The 19,905-nt window shown below is 40.1% G+C and overlaps 1 protein-coding gene across 1 annotated transcript in view; it reads left to right on the forward strand.

Annotated features, from left to right (window-relative positions):
- TMEM132D (transmembrane protein 132D) overlaps positions 1 to 19,905 on the forward strand; it is a 1,611,777-nt gene that overhangs the window by 1,263,377 nt on the left and 328,495 nt on the right. The gene's annotated exons all lie outside the window — the stretch shown is intronic.

The following is a 19,905-nucleotide window of genomic DNA, read 5'->3' on the forward strand; positions in this document are numbered from 1 at the left end:
TGACTACATTTTTAGTCTAGTCACCATATGATCACAACTAGGAAAATCGCATAAATGTGTGACTGCTAGTGATGAGCAAGCACTAAAATGTCCAAGTGCCCGATCAGACTCTCGGATGGGCTCGAGTCGAGTGCCAAGCATAATAGAAGTCAATGGGAAAATTGTGCGTTTTTCCGGAAGACCCTAACAGGATAGTGGGCAGGAAAATCCCTGAAATGGACAGAAACAGTGCTCAAGTGGAATGGGAACAGCATGGAGAAGATGCCTGGATGCATCTCTGATACCCAGGTCGCTATGACACACCCCAGGGGCCGTGGGATACTCGGTACCGGGCCGTTCGTCTTAAAGGGATATGTCACAGTGGCAGTGACCTGGTCCGTGGCCCCAGGCGGTCATTTAAAAGGGGAGTATTGATTAGGGATAAAGGTTATGTTATGATTCATGATGCCAGTTGGAGTGTTCGACTGTAGTATAGCCGGCACTGAAGATGATTCCTGGGGGAGTAGATGGAGATGGCAGTGCAGATGTTTAACCCTCTCTAACCAGGGCTTACCCCCAGAGATTGTGATGGAAGTAGAAGGCACGGTGTAATAAGGCAGGAGGCAAGAAAAGTCACTTTACCATTTACTGTAGTTCAGGTGCTGTTGAGAGGAGATATTACAACTCTCACCAGGTTACAGTCTGCTCTGCAGAATGGGAGTTATCCTTCACTCTGCTGTGACTTGGTGTAATCTTCCTGCTATTCTAATCCCTTCTGGGACGAAGGCTTCCCGGAGTTTAGAACTTTCCAGTATAGCCACTACTCACTGTGTTTTCCTCCGCTGGCAACTTGCAGCTTGGATCCTGTGTGAAGCTCGAGTTCCTTCTTGCACAATCCTTCACTGATCCTAGTTTGCGGCAGTCTTTGCTGTTGGTTGTATAAACTCACACAGTCTCTCAGCTTACCACCCTGCTCTGAAAGCATGGATGGGTTAGGGGCTGATTCCCTGATTCTTATTAGCTTTGCCCCAGAAGGAAGCACATGCCATGGCTTCCAGGAGTGTTATTCATCTTTCCTCCACCTTCTTCTTCACTGAAAACAACAACTCTTGACTCCTCCCCCACCCAGTTAGGGCAGGTCTGCAAAGCTCTAAGCTTCAGACAAGTAAGGGAGTGAGGTAAATTTTGTGTGTGTATTGTGGTCTCTAGCAGAGAAAGCATAACTCCCATTGCTCACCAAACACATACAAAACAGTACATATTTAACCCTTTTGTGGCGGTAAAGAGGCAGGGCGCCACAGCTGCAGTGATTAATGTTGTCATAGTACTACTCGGAGAAGAGAAAGGACTGCCTAATGAAAAGTGCACACTCCAATATAAAATACATATGAATCAATTTTATTAATACTGACACAGCAAATTCGTGAATATTAAAACAAATAAAGAGATATGACGATGAGGTCCCAGACCCAAATGCCAATAAGACATTTATGAGTGCGATAAGATATCAAAAATGGCAGAATACAGTAATAAATGAGACAATAAAGAAGCACTATATGGCGGTATGGGTATTTGTCAGGGAAGCTGTGGTCCACGCAGCGATACGCGTGGGGTTGGTGCCCAGACCCTGTGCTTGTGCAACTCTGACTGCCATTCCTCTGATCCTTTGGCGCATCCCTTCAGGTGACATGTACCTCTCCAGACTGGCATTTCATATTGGTCACTGCCACTTATCCTTCCTCTTGACATGCTTTATGTGTTCATATCAGGCTGTCTTTCTTATTTTGCAACAATCTCGGCCTTTTACTATTGGTGGTTCAGGTACTATTTCCTTATTGTTCGCCTTACCTATGATCAGCTCGGTTCTTGATTTATTTGCTATTAATAGACCTTTATTTATTACTGCTGGGTTTGCTTGTTGCACGTTCACTACACTGCCATATGGTGCGCTTTTATCGTCTCAATTATTGCTGTATAATGCCATTTTTTATATCTTATCGCACTCATTAAATGTCTTATTAGCATTTGGGTCTGGGACCATATTGTCATATCTTTTTAATTGTTTTATATTCACGAGTTTGCGGTGTAAGTATTAATAAAATTGATAAATATATTTTTATATTGGAGTGTGCACTTTTCATTAGGTATTCCTTTCTCTCCTCCTGGTTCCTTACTTAGCATTATTACCTATGGAGCAATTCATTTTTTCTTGACTATTTATGCAATTTTTGTGGTGTGCCCTTACCTTATTACCTTATTCCCTACATACGTCATGGTATTACTGCATTTTTAGGGTTCAGTCTCACGATGAATATTTGTCTCTCTTTGGTATGCTATTAGATGTGTAAAGAGAGATAGAAAGATATATATATAGAGAGAGAGAGATGGAGATAATAGATAGATAGATAGATAGATATCCATGAGATATATAATTAGTGCTGTGCGTGTGTAGTTTATTGTACATGCATTAACCTAATAACTAAATAAATGAAAAAAACGACTTGGGTTCCCCCATATTTTGGCACCATACAAGGGCAATCGGAAAGAGTGGGGCAAAGTGCCAAAATTGATGCATCTAATGTGACATGCCAATTCTGGAATGGCTGTAAGCTGGTATTTTTAGGCAGGGAAGGGCCCAATAACCAGGGAACTTCCCAACCTCATAATATACGCCTGAAATTGTCTGCTTCATCTTGACTGGTTATCAAAAATAGGGGGGATCCCATGTCAGTTTTTAATATTATTTATTTATAAAAAACAAGCAAAAACATTGCATAAAGGCTCTTACAATTCATGTGTTTTTTTTAAACTCTGCATGATGACCCTCTAAAATTTTGGAGCGAGGGCTGCAAGATGACTCAGTTAATATGGTGAGGATGTATGTAGCCCGGAAAAGGACTTTTGTTTTAATCATGCATCAGCTACGTTATACAAGTACTGCAAGAGCAATTGAACATTGCCTATATATCTGCTCAAATTTAAGCCCTCCCTTACCTTCTAGAGTAACTCTCCCTGAACTGCTGATAGAGGAGAATGTGCCGAGCATCATGTCGCTGGGTCTTATTTAAGACCTGATGACGTGATCTGGCCGGTCAATCACATTTATACCAGTAACCTGCATGGCTACGGCATTACCCTGTATGGCAGGAAATCTCTGCATGATTATTGTCTGTCGATTGAGTAATGAGCCCATCCAAGCAGCCCAATGCTCGATCGGGTATCAAGCAGTTGTGAACACACTTGGTCATGACTAGTGACTGCCCAAATTGCACATAAAATACATAGGAATCATGATTCATTATTCGACAGTGTGCAGTCACATAGCTACATATTTAGGTGGAAAAAAGATATTGGTCCATCAAGGACAAACTTTCTCCACCAGTTATACCTTTTCTATCATTAGATTATGTATAACCCACAATGCCATTTGTTGTAAGTATAGTATTCAGCCCTATTTTTTTTTAGAGGACCTTTTCACCCAATTTTTCATCTTAAACTGGACACACGATGTAACGGCTCGTGCACATGAGCAATTATATTAGACGAGTGCTATGCATGGTATTCACGGATATCACTCATACCAATGATATTCTATGTCACTGGGCACATGTCCAAATTTTTACAAGTGGTCCAAGGAAAAAGTTGGACACGTGTCAAATTTTGATCTGAGTGATAATATCTTCAACAGAGGGATGAAATTAAAAATAAACAAAATCTAATTGTTCTGCTCTGCAGCCAACATTACATCGTTTGTCCATTTCAACCTGTAAAATTTGGTGAAAGGTCCTTTTTAAATGCCCTTATAGCATTTGCTGTTACTACCTCTTGTGGTGACTGCTGACTTTTCTTCTCAGCCTGGAAAACCTCTATAAAGTTATATTTAATTGGACATGCATCAGACAATATTATTAATACATTTTAGATTTGGAGGAGCTTTCTTTTTTGCCCACAATTTTTGGGGCAATTGAAAAAAATTTACAGAAATGGAAAATTAAGGTCAAATATTGTAAATCAAGAAAATGAGACCCCGATTGTGGAACATAATGTATAAATTGTAAAACACCTAACAGAAAAACAACAAAACTAACCAGGATTTAATCAACTTTGTGCTGATAACTATGCACAGAAGATTTTAGGCAAACTAAGTTTTAATCATTCTATTTGTACTCTTCTTACCATTGTCCTTTAATGACACAAACTTTATACTCATTCAGTCGAACATTTGAACTCAGATTCGAAGTTCAGCTCATTACATTGCAATATAATAGCAAATTCTCTTGGCATACAATATCTCACTGCAGTGGTACATAATGGAGCCTCCTTCTGCCATGTTGAACCGAAACTCAAAAGCTCATAGAGCTTCAAGTTTTCATCATTGCTTGGTGCTTTCTATGTGAAAAATACAAAAACACTATCATAGAAAATGGTTACATACAGTATCGACAGTCAACGAGTGAATACAGCAAGATTAACCTTATCATGTAATTGAGATCAGGGTTGAGCAAGGATGTAGCCATCATCAAGGCCAATATTTTATTTAATAACATAATTGTGACACTTTGTCATTTTGGACAGTGTATGTATCTGCAGTTATAATGACAAATCTTGCTGCGAGGGGATCTGCCAGGATTCATTCTCTGCATTTCTGCGCACACATCTTACTACTGTATTACACAGCGCAGTCTTTGTAACCAAGCAATTTGCGGTATGTAAAATTCATAAATCATTCTGGCTGATCCGGATCATTCTCACTACTTTTGATTAACTAAATAAATCATGTTCCAGTGGATTTTACTGCTTGGAGGGTAAGCAGGAGGCAAGGAATGTGTTATGTTTGAAAACAATAAGCCGTCCATAATTAGCATTAACCGGCAGTGTAAATGTATTGCAATTTATTTGTGCATCGCATTTCCCGAATGCTGGAAGAAAACTAAAAAATGTCCATATTTGTGAACAGAGCAGAATGTGTCGGGCTCTGATAAATGTATCAAGCACACCCCAGGTTTATCTAGGTGACAGATTTTGATGGCTGGGATTTAGGTCATCTGATAACTCAGAACAAACTCAAAATCTTAAAGATGTTGTTAAAAAGAAATGGTAAAGGAATGCACGTGGGATACTCTGTGAAAATGGATTGATCTAAAAATCAAGCACTAAAGTGTCAATGCTTTTTATTTCAGGAAACATATCAAATGAGCAAACCTGATACCTTAAAAAGACTCCATATCCATGGCAACAAGCGCCGCTTAATTATCTTCTCCACTATTTGTTATTTTGTGTGCATTATAGAAAATGTTTCAGTTCTTCATCTAGACGTTATCAAAATAAGTGTGCCACAAATTATTATGCTTGAAATAAAATAAAATGTTTCCATGCAAAAATTATACATACTGCGGCTTAGATAATCACACTGTTTTATTACTAGAGTTGAGCGACTTTAGTCGGATCGGGTTTCATGAAACAAAATTCGTTTCAGATGAAACTGGTCCGACTAGGGCAAAAAAAGTCGGAGTTTCGTCGGAAACCCGACCCCAATGCAAGTCAATGGGAAATAAAAGTCGGCATTGAGTGGATGAATTTCATCCGCTCAATGCCGACTTTTATTTCCCATTGACTTGTATTGGGGTCGGGTTTCCGACGAAACTCCGACTTTTTTTGCCCTAGTCGGACCAGTTTCATCTGAAACGAATTTTGTTTCATGAAACCCGATCCGACTAAAGTCGCTCAACTCTATTTATTACACTGATTCCTATAGTGGTTTTTAGTCTATGCCTTGCGTGTGTCTATACCTTGCTTTACTGCTCTTCCTTATTACTAACTTCTGACCCAGACCAAATGACCATATTATTTGTTTGTAACCTCTCAATACCTCGACTGAATTTTTACTTTTTTGACTAATCTTTTCTCGTTATGCATGTCTATGCAGTTTTGACCTAGTTAGCCAGCCAATAATCCTGCAATGACCTCCAGAAATCGGCAGCTCCTTTACGTTCCCCTCGTATTGCTTTCTTTATACATCATCCTTAGAATTTACTATTGGAAAACCAAAACACAAAGTCATGAGGCTAACAGAGTACATATATAAAGTAGTAGAAAAAGAAGGCGCTATCTAATTCTTCACAGATGCAAAGAATTGTGATACATTTTGAAGTGTCAGAGCTAACCCAACAAGACTTTTCCAATGCTATTCATACCCTTAACAATGCCGCCAAGTTTGACTTTTTGCAATTTCGTTTTTTCCACCCTTTCTTACAAGTGCCACAATTTTTAATGACACCATTTAGTTTGTCATTTAATGCACCAAAAATAGGAATAATTTCCAAAGGAGGTGAAATGGTAAAATAATGCAATTTTTTGATGGGGATTGTTTTTATGGCTTTCAATATGTAGTAAAAATGATCTGGCAAAATGATTCCAGGTCAGTATGATTTCAGTGATACCAAACATATGTAGTTTTTTATGATATCAGTGGCTTACAAAATAAAATTGGTATGCTTTACCATTTATAAGATCCTTGGCCCTGATTCATCAAAATGAATTAAAATCCACCAGGTTCGTCCTGCTCCACCAAAATGGGCAGACCTTGGGTGGGGCGAGGGTGTTACTGGGACGTGACAATACAGCTTGTCTAATCCATGATGAACTGTAGTGTACCTAACTGGTTGTAGTGTACCAAGTAAGATTTCTGGCAAGGTGCACAGAGGCACATGCCACTTTTCAATTTTGCCTGACTCTAGATTTTCATTGTTCACTTAAGTCTTCATGAATCGGGGCTCATATTTTTTTTATTCTCTATTGATATATCAATATAGTGAACAGTCTATTCAATATAGAAGACACTGGTTCACTCACACATGCAATTATAACACCATTACACTCCAGCTCATCAACAGCCATGTGATTGCCGGTCAGATGACCAAACACCAAAGCTGCCGAACTGGCCTTTGTAAAGAGTGCATATTGATTCACACTTTTGAACAACATCATCTTGGATGGTTGATTCACAGATCTGCATCTTGGGCTATCCGTAAATATTCCCTTACAGTTAACGGCTTAGTCCATCTATGGCTCTATAAAGACAGGCAAAGAGTAATTACAGAAACTGGCAACTTAACGATATATATGGGGAAAAAAAAGACAAGATTGCACAGTCATTGGTGAAAATAAAATTATTGTTTATTGAACATGAGCATGAATTCCTTGCAGTCGCAGTGAATCATTTAGCTGATCCCAGTGGGAGATGCGCAACGTGTCTACAAGCAGAGGAAGCCGGTCACATTAAAGGGGTTTTCCACAAACAAAAGATAATTTTAAAAATTTCATGTGTCTGATCGTGTACAGAGCATACCACATCTCCTGGGCAGGGGAGAAAGCAAAAGACAATACTGACATTACAGCAGGGGATCACAGAGGATTCATTTTGTGAGGTAAAATATTTCACTGACTGTTAGTAAACAATATTTTATCTCAAAAAATGTATCCTTTGCGATTTCCGGCTATAATGTCAGTATTGTCTTTTGCTTCATCCCCTGCCCAGGAGCTGTGGTATGTTCTGTACATGGTCAGACACAAGGGTGAGAAAGAAAGAGCACAGGGGGAGACAGCTCAAATGGGACAGCACATGAGGGGCGACCACAGCACAGGAAGGAGATAGACAGCAGACAAAAGGGATAGCACATGGGGTAGACAGGTCAAAGCAGAGAGCACAGGTTTGAGAAGTCAGCACATGGGGAAAGAGAGAGTGGATAGGTGGGTGACCACATGGGAGAGAGATTCTCAACACTGCAAAACCTGCCCCCATCGTGACATTATGGCCCTCCCGTTGTGATAGCATCGGGCCTCCATATAGTGTCCATTATAAATATCTATTATTAAGTCCTAATCATTTTTGTATTTTGCTTTATGATAATATTCTCTAATATTCTCCCTATTTTGCTAACCCCTATATGTGCTTTTTTTAACCTCCTGTAATGTTTTCTTTGGGGGACCTCATATGAAATGTCACAGAAGTATGGCCCTAAAGTCACTAATATCCTGTGTTGGGTGGATGGAGAAGTGAGCACAGGTTTTGTCCCCAGCATCTGCATCTTCAGTCATCATTGCCTGCACCTTCAGCAGCCTCTGCCATAGTCCTTGCTTCTTACACTGCTGAAATATTCCCTGAAATGAATTTTTATCAGGTGATAGTGATAGAAGCAGGGTGAGTGACAACAACAACACTCACCAATGATGATTAGTTTCAGGGCAGTGATAGGAACTGTCGGGTGGTGTTGTTTTTACTTACCACCCTGTGATTAAAATGACATAACAGGATATGGTAGCTATGAAAGCTACGGAAAAAGACTGAAGTCCTGTCTTATCATAACATCCTGTTTCATGAGGGGCAATACAAGTTGAAGGGCAAAAACTGCAGAGACATCCTCCTGTGATGCCATGCTTGAGACTCCCCTCAAACGTAATGTCACAGGAAATTTAAAAAAACATATTGTCATACACATTGTGGGAAAGACTAAGCGCAACACCAAGAGATAAGGGGAAGGAAGCCCAAACACTAAGGAAAGGGTGAGCGGAGACCACTAGGCAGATCTAATAACACCCTACCTGCCCTGCCATCCCTGAATTGGTTTCTCACCAATAGCCGAGCATGAAACGTAAGCCTTGTATCTCCCTTGAACTAAGGCCTGGATAGGGTGGGGGTGGGATATGCACTAGTCAGTCCCCACTGTAAACTAAAGGCAAAAATGGTATACAGACAAAGAAAATGAACTTAGCATGAGCAGACTCATAAAGGTAACACCAAACGTCCTAAAACAGCTGCAGAGAAGAACTTAGCCAACTGCTATAGCTCTAAGCCTTCACAAGAGAAAAACTTGAATATCACTGGCAACTTTCTGCAGCAGACTGGGAAATTATACACACCCATGTCCAGGTGTGTCAACTAGAGCTGAAGGGAGGTTGCCGCTGGGTCCCAAAGTCATAAGGATTAAGGAGACATTTAATGCAGAGAACTTCTGCAGCCAGATTCAGAGTGACAGTCTGTTACATCTGACACACCTGTGACAGAACCCAACCTTCTGCAAGTGGTCTCCGGACACTCAGGAACAGGTTTCTAAGGATAAGATGTGTGGAATGAACAAACCAGCATCAGGGGCATTCTCCTCTGATGCTGAAACCCTCATTCTTTCCTCTGGACCATAACCCTTCCAGTGCACAAAGTACTGTAGGGAATGATGTTGCAGATAAGAATCTATAATTCTTGAAATCTGAAACTCCAGATTACCATCAACCAGGGATGAGGACTCAAGAGGTTCCACATATTTCTTAATACCTGTGCTGGGATAATGTCGGCGGTTATTTGACTGGGACCAATAAATCTAGGTCCCAACTTTCAGGAAGGAACATTCAACTTGATATTCCTGATAGACAACTACACAAAGTAATTCACATTCAGGTTCAGACCTGGCAAGCTCTTTCTGTCAGCCGTACGTTTGTACCTGTCTCCCTAGATCTTCAAATTACTCAGAACCCCCCTGCCACACTGAGGAGAGTGGCAAAGCAAAATGTTCCCCTTCAGGAACTCTTGATACTGCACTCCCTCTAAAAGTACCAAACTGTGGATGGTAACAATATGCACCGAAAACCGGTGACCTACCAGTAGACATTTGGAGATGATTATTTATAGCAAATTCTGCCAGCGGTAAGTTGGATGCCCAATCCTCCTGATTTTCGAAGACAAAAAACCTGAGGTAAGTCTCCAAGTTCTGATTAACATGCTCTGTCTATCCATTCGACTGGAAATGGAAGGCAGAAGAAAGGACTGCTGCAAACCCAGTCAAGAACAAAAAGCTCTCCAGAACTTGGAAACAAACTGAGTCCCCCCATCTGACATCACATTGGAAGTAACCCTGTGAAGCTTCATGATCTCATTAATAAGTACCTGAGCAAGAGTCTTGGCATTCAGAAGTACCAGTAATGCAACAAAGTGAACCATTTTACTGAACCTATCTACAACCACCAAAACCACAGTCTTGCCTGCAGGTACCGGTAGGTCAGTAATAAAATCCATAGACAAATGTGTCCATGGCCTGCTAGGAATAGATAGTGGAAGAAGGATTTCAGACTGACTGATATGCGACACTTTAGAACCTGTGCAGATATGCAGATACTACAAGCTGATATGTGTTCAACCACATCATGATGCCACCAAAAATCATGTGAAAAGAGGTCCGCAGTCGCCTTACCACCTGGATGACCAGCAAGTATAGAGTTTTGAAGTACCTTAAATACTTTGCACCACAGATTAGATGGTACAAATGGCCTTCCTGAAGAGCAGGAGGCAGGGGCATTATCAAGGGCCTCCAACACCTCACCCTCCAGCTCAAGGTAGAATGCTGAAATGACTACTCCCTTCTGCAAAATCAGAGCAGAGTTCACATGGTCACCACCACCAGGGAAGCTGTGGGACAAAGCATCAGCTTTGACTTTTTTGACCTCCTGGACGGAAAGTGACAACAAAATTGAACCTAGTAAAAAACAAGAGCCATCTAGCTTGCCTAGGGTTGAGACATTTAGCCGATTGAAGATATGAGAGGTTCTTATGGTCACTGATAAGAGTAATAGGATGGACAGCCCCCTCCAACCAATGTCACCATTCTTCAAATGCCAATTTAATCACCAAAAGCTCCCTGTTACCCAAGTCATAATTTGTCTCAGCCGAAGAAAATTTTTTAGAAAAGAAGGCACATGGATGCCATTTACCAAGGATGGACTTTGGGACAACAGAGTCCCAACCTCCAAATCTGATGCATCAACCTCCACAGCAAAAGTGTTGGGAAAGATTGGGTTGACTGAGTATAGGGGGCATGGCAAAACACCTCTTTAGGGAGGAAAAAGCCTGCAGGGCGGCATCCAACCATTTGGAAAAATCAGATAATTTGCTTTTCATGTCAGTAAGGGGTTTCACAATTACTGAATAATTTTGGATACATTTCCAGTAAAAATTAGTAAAGCCCAGAAAACATTGTAGAGCCTTCAGGTTCTTGGGACGGTCCCAATCAAGGACAGCACGGACCTTCTCAGGATCCATCCGAAAACCCAAAGATGACAACAGATACTCCAAAAACTGCACCTCCTGAACAGCAAAAACACATTTTTATAGTTTGGCATATAGTTTGTCATCCCTTGATATTTTCAGTACCTAGTTAACATACCCCCAATGTGCCTCAAAATCAGGTAAGTAAACTAAAGTATCATCCAGATAGACCACCACAAACCGGGACACCAAAAAATGGAAAATATCATTAATGAAATGTTGGAATACTGCAGATGCATTGGTCAGACCAAAAGGCATGACCAGACTGTCGAAATGACCCTCAGGGGTATTGATTGCCGTTTTCCATTCACCCCCTTCTCTGATTCTATTCAGGTTGTACGGCCCCCTTAAATCCCACTTGGAGAACACCTTAGCTCCCGCAACCTGGCTGAACAGATCTGGAATTATAGGAAGAGGGTAGAAAAATATTCAGAATTGAGAGTCCTCAGTGGTTGATACCTTTTAATGGCTAACTGAAAAGATGGTAACACATTGCAAGCTTTCGAGACTACTCAGGTCTCTTCATCAGGCATAGACTAATACAAAATCTGAAGAGTCACATATTTATGCACAATACAGCACCGAACAAATGCAATAGATGAGACAAGTGACGTGAAGCAGAAATGATTATGGGAGAGGGAGAAAAATAAATATTGGACCAGTTCATACATAAGGAGACCGGATGTTTTATTGTCCTCTGATTGGGGTCTCCTAATGTGTTGTGATGCCCCCACAGGGTCTTAGGAGCAAATTCCTTAATTGATGTAAAAAGACATAAATCCATGCGACACATTCATTCCAGCATTGAGAGTGTCAAAGGTCGTCATAAATTTATACTCACAGACTCTTCTCTCTCTCTGAGATGTGAATTTACCTTTCAATACCAGTAATTTCATATCCATGGTGTTGTGGTCCATCATACAAAAATGTTTTGCCACAGGTAGATCCATTCTTTTCTCTCTTATTGTGTGACGATGAGCATTCATCCTTGTTCTAAGCTTTTGCCCTGTCTCCCCCACATACAGACCCCCAGTTGGACATTTAGTACAAATAATTAAGTACATCACATTAGATGTAATGCAGCTGAAAGTATCTGGGATCTTGTAGTCCTGATGTGAATTGGGGATCTTTGTCGTGTCCTTGGTCATTATAAATGGACAGGTTTTAAATTTTTTCTGGTTGCAAGTAAAGGTTCCTGCAGCTGTTGGAGAGGACAGGGAGCTTCTGACAATGATGCTTCTTAGATTTGGGGGAAGGAAGAGGGTATGAATCTTGAATGGTACTCTGGTTTAATTCCCAGAAATCTAAACAGGGACATAGATCACCAATTTTTCCTTCACAGAGAAGAACCCTGCTGCCACCAGCAAAGATGAGGGTTGGATATGTCCCTTCTCCAGACTTTTCACAATGAAATCCTTCATGGCTTGTTTCTCAGGGCCAGATTATACAGTCTGGACTTTGGAAGTTTACCTCTGGGGGTCAGGATAATAGGACGTCATATGTACAATGAGGAGGCAAATCCTGCCCCCCCCTCAGAAAAAACATCCTAAAAAAAACCGACAAGAATGCAGGTATGGTTACTGTATAGACTGTAGAAAGAGAAATATTTAAACAATTCTCATGGCAGTAGTCTCCTTACTCAATTATCTCCCTGTCTTGCCAATCCACCAATGGATTATATTTTACCAACCAGGGAAGACCCAATACAATTGGGGTGGAAAGACCATCCATGACATAGCAAAGAAGTATCTCACAATGAATCAATCCCACCCTAAGTCTTACATTATGTACAAACTGAGTCAGAGCTTTCTGTGCAAGTGGCACTGAATCGATGGTGAAGGTTGGAAAAGGCTTAACTAAAGTACAGCAAGAAAGTCCATGAATTCTAGCAATCTCCACATCAATCATGCTGACTCCAGCTCCAGTGTCAACAAACACAGAAATCTCCTCGGATTTGCTCTCTAGCACCACCTCTGCTATCAGAACAAACAAGGAGCTGCAGGTTGACAATAAATGCGTTCCTTGCTTATGCACCTCCAGACTACCAAGGGTTAAACTAATCTCCTTTTGCTTAGGCATCAAACAACAGGCCCCAATATAATGTCCCTTTTTTCTTACACAATGTTTTTATTAAAGTTTTCAAGATAACAGAAATGTGAAACATACATTCATATAGTGTGAGTCATTTCTATATGGCATTTAGAACATTGTATATCAATACAATACAATATAGTACTATTTTCCAACATGTATCAAGAACAACGACACTTGAGATGAATGTAGTCAACAATAAACAAAACAACCAATAGGCAACTGTAGGAACACCAGCAGGCATCTGAAACTATGAAGTTCTTAAACACGATGCAAATGAAAGAAGAAAAAAAGGGTTCAGGATATAAAAGCATCTTCTATTTTAGATTTAAATTCTATCCATTTATTCCATCTATCTCCAAATAGTTTTATTGATAGGCTATTAATATAATGAATTTTTTCATATGTGTAATGTTTATCGACCAACATAATCAATGTAACAACATCAGGTGGTTGCATGTTGTTCCATCCTTTCGCTATTAGATACACAGCAGACATTAGAATATGAGCGACCAGAAATTTTTCTTTTTTAAACCTATAAATTCCAATGAGTAACAAGGCTAGAGCTGGGTATGGTTGGACACGCCAGTTACATATAATCGAGATTAGATGAAAAACCTTGAGCCAATATACTTTTAAGATAGGGCATCCCCAAAACACATGAAGCAAGTCGGCTTGTGAACCACAACTGCGCCAGCATAGTCCAGATCCTCCTCCAAAGTATCTGAGTCTATTCGGAGTGAGATAGTATCTATGGACCAGCTTATAATGAGTCTCAAGAATATTCATACATTTTGTGGCTTTTGCCGCTACTTTAAATCATGTTGTCCATTGAGGAATTTATATTTGTTTCTGTAGAGTGGTTTCCCACTTTTCAAAACATCCTTTATTGGAAAAGGTATATTTGTTGGTTAGAATATTGTATAAGGGTTTTAAGAAACTCTTGTGGCTGGGAGGTGTGTTAATTAAAAAATTGTGAATAGTATGATTAATCATGACTACTCCACAAAAGTATTTCTTATAATTACTATACTCCTCTTTGAGCAGGAGATATGTCATGTACTCAGTATTGGGGACTCCAAACTTGGTTTTAACCCGTTCAAAAGGTATGACTCTATTATTGTCAAGTAAATCATCAACAAAAGTGATGGAGAATTTTGTCAAGCTGTCAAACAATGGTCTCAAAGAGATTCTGACAGGCGACAAAAAAGGAATTCTCAACTGTTTAGTCGAGTGAGGGTAGGCATTAAATTTCCTCCTGCACAGATGTGTCCAGCAAATTATTGAAGCCCTAAGTATTGGGTTCTCTATATTTGGAATCTCTTTCTTGAGTTCTTGTGCAAGAGAAAATAAGATATGTATAGTAGTGGCTCTTTGTTAGGCATCAGATTTCTCTCAATTTCTGGCCACCCCATCCCGGTCCGCCCCGTAAACCACATTTTTGTTAGCTCAGCCATGGTAGCAAAATAGTATGCCTCTAGGTCTGGGAGGGCTATCCCACCATTTTCTTTGGATTTGAGTAAGGTGTGTTTCCTCACTCTAGATTTTTGGTTATTCCATATAAATGTATTCATTTGATAGGTGAGTTTCTGTATAGACTGCTTTGAGAGAGGTAAAGGTACATTTCTATAGAAAAACAGTACCTTTGGGAGGCAGAACATTTTTTACAGAACTATTCTACCCATCCAAGTGGCTGGGGTTTTTGACAATTCTCCCAACTTGAGCTCGAGAGACCGTAAAAGACATCAGTGTTCACTTCGCCCATGTGTGTAAGATTACCTGTGAGCCATATTCCGAGATATGGGATCTTAGTACAGTCCCAATTAAAAGGGTATCTGTCTCTTAATTGTTGCTTAATGGGTGCTGGAATAAAAAGTGACAAAACATTAGTCTTCTTTATGTTAAGCTTGTAATAAGAAACAGATCCAAACAGATCTATGATGTCCCAAGTCTGTTTCAGAGAGGCGACAGGGTCTGTCAATGTGAGGATGATGTCGTCTGCATATAGATTTTTTTTTTATGCTCCGAATCTCCCAGCCGTATACCCCGCACCCCATCCGAGTCCCTTATCATTTGAGCCAGTGGCTCCAGACTCAAGATGAAAATAATTGGGGACAGGGGGCAACCCTGTCTTGTCCCATTTGTTATAAAGAATTTTTCAAACATAGTGCTATTGACCAGTACAGAGGCAGACGGCTGAGAATAAAGAGCCCGAATACCCTTTATCATCTCCCCACCAAAACCCATCCTTTCAAGTACTGCGAAAGCATAAGCCCAATTGACACGATCGAAAGCCTTCTCGGCATCAAGGGCTATAAACAGACTGGGAATTTTTTTCTTATTGCATAAATGTATATGGTGCAGAACGCTTCTAGAGCTGTCAGAGGTTTGTCTATGTTTTACAAAACCCACCTGATCGGGGTGTATAAGGCAAGGAATAATATTCTGCACCCTCTCCGCTAATATTTTTGCATAAATTTTAATATCTGCATTCAGAAGGGATATGGGTCTGTAGTTCCACAAAAAAAACACACTCCCTTCTTTTTGCGAATCTCCAGGGAAATGTACTATGTAGAGTAGGGTGTTTCATTTTGTATGGTAAAAATTAAAATGTCAAATTTTTGCAGACTTTGCTTACGCCCCGAGTCTCACTTATGAAAAAACTATACATGCCAAATTTCAAGATGATCTAACAATATTTAGAGGTTGCACACTTTTATCAATTTAATAAAAGTACGCAAAAACAGATTTTCAATGTTAAGTATTTTTTATTAGAAATTCAAACAATTAAAAACGTAGAATAATAGTGACAATAAACAGTAACATTGATAGGCAGTATCATATGTATTAAATGATTTACATCAATGTGCTGTGAAAGATGCAACTCATTTTGTTCGCTTGGTGACGGCTTTTCTATGATACTCGACAACTCTTAACAAGAGCTGTTTCTGTTGCTCATCTCTGATTGAATTATTAAACTTCATTATCAGAGCAATGCCCCTTTCTGCAGTGTCATTCACCACCTTAAGAGCATTGACAGAGCTTCTTAGTGTATCACTGCAATATTCTTCTACGTCGTGGATCCCAAATAATTCATAGAATGTCTTTGTTTTACTTGTTACAAAATCTACTGTAGGTTTTTACCTTCCAACCGTTTCAGTTCCTTTTTCTTTGCAGGTTTCATTCTTAAATTTTCAAACATCTTCTCCTTCTCAGCCTGACCGATACGTTCATCCAAACATGCCAATCCTGTTAGTTTCTGACAGATACCAGATGTGTCTCTTAGCCACTGTGAGGGAGCTTCTTCTGACATCTTTATCTGGATAATATTGCAAAAGTTGTAGCATCTCCAAATCATTCTTTGGAGCCCATTGTCTTACAATGGCCTCGTGCCAAAGGTGGACATATATCAGACAGACAAAACGTGCTCCTTTTCTTATTCCTTTCAATTCGGTATTAGACATATGCAATTGTGTAGTGAATAGCACAAGTTTGAGTACATATATGGCCTTTGCCATCCACCTTGCTTCAGTCAGAGCCCCTGGAACCCTAAATTTGAAATCGTTTTCATCCCAACCTCCAAGATATAGAAGTGATGGTTGTACTAGCTCTTTGTAATCTTCTCTTGGGTGACTGCCATCTTTCAAGACATTGCTGAGGTAGTCCACCATTTTCACACGTTGTTCTTCATTTTCAACTGTAATTCTGCCGGTTAGGAGACACACTGACTCTAATGCAATCCCCCCTTTGTGTACAAGGACTTCTGTTCAACTTCTGCTTTTTATAGCACCTTTAAAAATCCAATTTTTTTTTTTAATTTCCTACATCCTTGTTCAAAAAAGAGAAAATTGATATGGAGAGGATAATAAAAAGCTGATAAAATGGGAACAAGAGTATGAATCTTATCAGTTTTAGGAAATAAAGGAAAGGGGAAATATTGATTATTCGACACCGAGGCCATATTCAGATTGTCTGCTCTGCACTGAAGTCCCCCCCAAGTAAATCATAAGGCTACTTAGTAACCCAGGTATTAGGAAACCCCTTTTCTAGGTGGCAGGAGACATTTGTGCAGACTGTGGGGAAGGCTGTGGATTTTCTATATGCAGAATGATCTTTGTCATGCAGAGTCGTTACAGAATTTTGTCTAAAAAGTCACATTTTGTAAGAGGTAAAAACGTACTGCAAAACCCACAGCAAAATTTATGCCATGTCCAAATGTGGCATAAAAAGTGTCAATAAGGGGAGAGTGTGATATATTGTAATTTTTCTAGCCTATGTAAAGTTGCTATAGTTTAAGATTTGCATGAAAAAAGACAATAAAAATAGACAGTGGCATGCAAAAGTTTGGGCACCCCTGGTCAAAGTTACTGTTATTGTGAACAGTTAAGCAGGTTGAAGATGAAATTATCTCTATGTGTTAAAGATGACACATTTCCTTTGTATTTTAGTCTGGAAAAAAATACTGTCATTTATTTTTCATTTTAAATTGCAATGCAAAAGTTTGGGCACCCTTGGAGATTTGTGTCCTCACAAAACTTTGCCCAAGGTTTAAGACCATAATAAGCCTGTTAGGGTTATGGCTTGTTCACTATCATCGTTAGGAAAGGCCTAGTGATGCAAATTTCCCAGCTTTAGAAAATCCCAGCCTCTGCTAACCTTGTGCCAAAAAACAGCAGCCATGGGTTCTTCTAAGCAGCTGCCTAGCACTCTGATAATGAAAATGGTGGAGGCCAACAAAGCGGAAGAAGACTATGCAAAGATAGCAAAGCATTTTCAAGTTGCCCTTTCCTCAGATCCAAATGTAGCTAAGAAATGTTAGTTACCAAGAAAAGTGGAGGTCAACATAAGGTCTGGAAAACCAAGCAAAATTTCAGTGAGAGCTGCTCGTAAGATTGCTAGAGAGGCAAATCAGAAACCCCGCTTGACTGCAAATCTCCTTCAGAAAGATTTAGCAGACTCTGGAGATGTAGTACATTGTTCTGCTGTTCAGAGACACCTGCACAAATATGGCCTTCATGGAAGAATCATCAGAAGAAAACCTTTCCTGCATCCTTGCCATAACAATCCTTGTGGATTTAGCATTACACGAGAGTGTTTCTTTCATTTCCTTGTGATGGTAAATAAAAACTAAAAGCACTTGTTCCTTGGAAGGGAGTCGAGCTCCCAAAAATTCACCACCAGGCACCTTTTCAAGTAACCAAATTCCCTTTCTAGTACTCATTTTCAGTTTAACTACCTTCAAAACATAATAGAAACACAACATACACATTAGTGTGATGTCGATGATACATTTTCATGAATTTGAGTACTTTCAGATAAAAGAGATCAAAGTGTGCAACCTCTAAATATTATTCGATTTCGCTAAAATTTTTTACATGGATCTTTTAGATGACTTAGGCTACTTTCACACTTGCTTTTTTTGCAGCACGTTTTTCCTGCAAAAAAACGCATGGAAAAAACGCATACAAATGCTGCGTTTTTTTCAAGCATTTTTATGCGCATGCATGAAAAAAACGCAGCGTTTTTATGCGTTTGTATGCGTTTTTAGTGCGTTTTTACCGCGTTTGCATTTTTTTACAACATTATTTGGCCCCTCACACTAACCCAAACCATGACTTTACTAACCCTAACCCTAACCCTTAACCAAACCATACCCTAACCCTAACCCTTAACCAAACAATACTAACCCTAACCCTTAACCAAACCCTACTAACCCTAACCCAAACCCTAACCCTAAACCGTAACTAACCCTAAACCCTAACCCTTAATCAAACCATACCCTAACCCTTAACCAAACCATACTAACCCTAACCCTAACCCTTAACCAAACCCTACTAACCCTAACCCAAACCCTAACCCTAAACCCTAACTAACCCTAATCCCTAGCCCTTAACCAAACCATACTAACCCTAACCCTAACCCTGACCCTAACCCTTAACCAAACCATACTAACCCTAAACCTTAACCAAACCCTACTAACCCTAACCCAAACCCTAACCCTAAACCCTAACTAACCCTAAACCCTAACCCTTAACCAAACCATACTAACCCTAACCCAAACCCAAACCCTAACCCTAAAACCCCTTAACTAACCCTAACTCTAACCCAAACCCCTAATTTCCATTGTCTAACTAATGGTCAACAAAAAAACGCATGCGCAAAAACCGCATACATGAGCTTGCCAATGCGCACATATGCGCACCCATAGACTTATAATGGGTGTCTTGCTGTAAAAAAAACGCATTGCGCGCATGCGTTTTTTTGAGGCAAGTCGGACACCCAAAAAATGCGACAGGATGCATTTTGTGCGCCCGAGCGCACACCACAAAAAAACGCATGCGGTAAAAACGCATACAAACGCATGTGTATGCGCACATAAGCGCATCCCATGCAAAATATAGGAAAAAAAACGAATGCGTTTTTTAGCGCTAAAATACAGCGCAAAGAAACGCAAGTGTGAAACCAGCCTTAGACCAAGGATTCAAGCAAAGTCATATGAAAATCATAACTTTGGAAAAATGAAACACCCTAATGTAGAGGCACCACCTAACTGCATGGGTTCCTCCACCTTCCCCAGAACTGTTTCACCGCTAAACTGCTCCCCTTGCAAAGGGGCAATACCACGAAAAAGAGGCTCCGGAGAAGGTTGGCAAATAGCCAACGACATAGCAGCCTCCAAGGACTCAGAGGTTTCTTACACTGCCAAAGCATCCTTCAACCTTTCAGTAAGGCCCTGAAGAAAT

Source organism: Dendrobates tinctorius, unplaced genomic scaffold, assembly GCF_039654945.1.
Source record: "Dendrobates tinctorius isolate UK_male_01 unplaced genomic scaffold, ASM3965494v1 ptg000243l, whole genome shotgun sequence".
NCBI classification, from domain to species: domain Eukaryota; kingdom Metazoa; phylum Chordata; class Amphibia; order Anura; family Dendrobatidae; genus Dendrobates; species Dendrobates tinctorius.